This window comes from Chionomys nivalis, chromosome 2 (assembly GCF_950005125.1).
Source record: "Chionomys nivalis chromosome 2, mChiNiv1.1, whole genome shotgun sequence".
Classification (NCBI taxonomy): domain Eukaryota; kingdom Metazoa; phylum Chordata; class Mammalia; order Rodentia; family Cricetidae; genus Chionomys; species Chionomys nivalis.
Window position 1 is genome coordinate 35,413,422 of NC_080087.1, and position 2,999 is coordinate 35,416,420.

Here is a 2,999-nt window from a genome sequence, read left to right on the forward strand (position 1 = left end):
ATTAATAGCTCCTTCAAGATCATCTCTTGCCTGAGGTAAAACCCTCCAAATCCCCCTATTTTTCTATCTTGGACTTCTCCATAACAGTTATCATCACAGAATAGAATTTGTCATTTATATTATAATATAAACAATGTCAAGTTTTGTGTAGACAGGAGTTTTGTCCATTTCTGTTCACTGTTCTATCCTCAGCAATTGAATAGGACCTAAAATATTTATCGCTCAATAAATAATTCAAAGGAATGCATGTGATCTGGAAGTGTGTTGATTGCTATAATCAGTACTATTTCACTGTTTTATTCCTCCAAGTTCTTGTTTCTCTGATGTCATTATTTCCCATTTTCATGGCATTGGAGAACATATTATTTCTAGAAAATATAGTAGATGCAATCTATTCTTCAGATCACCTTATGGCTGACACTGTTGTGTCCTACCAGAATTCCCCTCCTGCTGCTACTGAGAACACAAATGTTCAGTAGAGAATATTGCCATTCCCCTTTGTACTCGGATGTGAGTCTATTTATTTCATGGTGCAATCTATGAGAAGCCTCTATCTTAAGAAACCTTTTGTCCAGGGAGATGTCCCCAGCTGGTACCTTGGGCAACTGAGGAGAGGGAACCTGAAATGACCCTATCCTATACTGATGAATATCTTACATATCACCTTAGAACCTTCATCTGGCGATGGATCGAGATAGAGACAGAGACTCAATTTGGAGCAACGGTCTGAGCTCTTAAGGTCCAAATGAGGAGCAGAAGGAGGGAGAACATGAGCAAGGAAGTCAGGACCACGAGGGGTGCACCCACTCACTGTGACATTGGAACTGATTTATTGGGAGCCCACCAAGGCCAGCTGGACTGGGACTGAATAAGCATGGGTTGAAACTGGACTCTCTGAACATGGCGGACAATGAAGGCTGATGAGAAGCCAAGGACAATGGCACTAGGTTTCGATCCTAATACATGAACTGGCTATGTGGGAGCTTAGCCTGTTTGGACGATCACCTTCCTGGACCTAGATAGAAGTGGGAGGACCTTGGTCTTCCCGCAGAGCGGGGAATTTGGACTGCTCTTCAGTATCGAGAGGGAGGGGGAATAGAGTGGGGGGAGGAGAAGAGGAGTGGGGATAGGGAAAGGGGAGTGGGGGAGGGGCAGTATTTGGGAGGAGGGGGAGGGAAATGGGAAACGGGGACAGGTGGAAATTTTAATTAAAAAAGAATAAAAATAATAAAAAAAAGAAACCTTTTATAAGAGTCTATGTTATTCTTTACTCTCTGGTTGGATATGGATAAGATGTAAAAGCTGTGGTTCCTGATGAACACAAAACAATGCTAATACACCAGGAACAGCTATTTGTGCTCTGAGACAAATTAGAAATACAGATTTGTCGTCTGAGTCCTTTGGAATGTACTGTAGTAATCACTGTTGTACATCTTACATGAAAAAGAACCAGAAAATATGGCCCTAGGGTAACTGGTACATAATCCTACCAACAAAATAGCCTGCAATTATCCCACATTAGTGTATATAAAATATATACAACAAGAAGTGATGCTTCTCTCTGTTGTGCTCAGTAGCTACCACAGCATGATGGAGGTATATGAAATCTTCCCAGAACTCGCAAACATGAATCAAAATTGTCTGGAAAGCAATTGTTTATTGAATAATAACTTTTTCCTCTCCAAAGCTAAGTTAAGCTGTACTTTCCATTTTTACTCTGAATGGTAATAAATCTAATAAATGTTTCAGAGCTTTTCTCCAATCAAAATGATCTTTTAGAGCTCTCTGATATCACTATCATGAGGATATATTTCCTCTGTAAACCATAAAAAAACAAAACCATTTATACATACCTTTGAACGTTCACTATAGCCAAAGCAGAAATTAAAATCTTGCAGTGGAAGAAAAGGAAAATATTAGTCACATACTGCTACTCCTGAAAGTAACGTTCATAATTCAAACAATGTTTTTCATATTGAGACATGTGCGCCTATGCTTCTCGAGAAAGACGGGTTAGCTGAGTGTAATGACACACGCCTGTAATCCCAGAAACCAGGAGGCTAAGGCAGGGCTGTCAGGAGTTCACAGTCATCCTTAACTACAGAGCAAGTTCAGGGCCAGCCTGAACTATATGAGACCCTGTCTCCAAGACAACAGCAGCAAAAGAAATGAAAAGATGATTTGGTAATGAAGAGCATGTAGATGAGACAGAAAAGGAATAATGGAAGAATAGACACAGAAGGAGCTAATGAAGAAGATGAGATTATCTAGTAAGATTCCTGCCCCACCCCCAACCCCGGCTTTGAGCTGTAGAAGCTTCCTACAGTCGTGCAAATATTGCCTGGTTTTATAGTTCGAAACATTCCAGAACATTTCTAGATATGTATAACCTGTATCTACGGTTGTTGAATTACACTCCAACCTGGGAGTTTCTTGAATCAAGACAGCTTTAGGTCTGAGATCTAAAAAGAAGTCCAAGTTTCAAAAATAGCCCTGCACTGTATCCTAGCAATGGCCTAGACTGGGCTATGGCTTGTGAAAGAATGGGACCCAGGTGATCTCAGAATACTGCGCTAAAGTCCAACCTCTTACTCTTCTATAGCTAGCACAGCATCAGAAACTGGAGGCTTGCATCCTACACTGCAATGGGTAGGCTCTGGCTGTTTATATTTCACAACATAGCTTTGGACCTCTGTTCTCTTCTGCTCTGAAACAGGAAAAGTTATGATTCCAGCCATACAGCATGGCTGGCACTTCCGGGTTCCAGAGGCACAGAGGTGTGGACAAGCACTCAGAAAATACTTAACCACCTCGGGGACTTTAAAAAGCCCTGTGTGACCTACCTGAGGCGTGGTTGCATCACTGACGTATGATACAGCTACATAAGTCATTGCATGCATGTGTGAGTTCCATCATCTGTGTATGACATAGCTACGGATCATCAACCTGTGTGCATATACTAGGCAGCCTTTAAGAGCTAGACTGGACTTCTTCAGCTT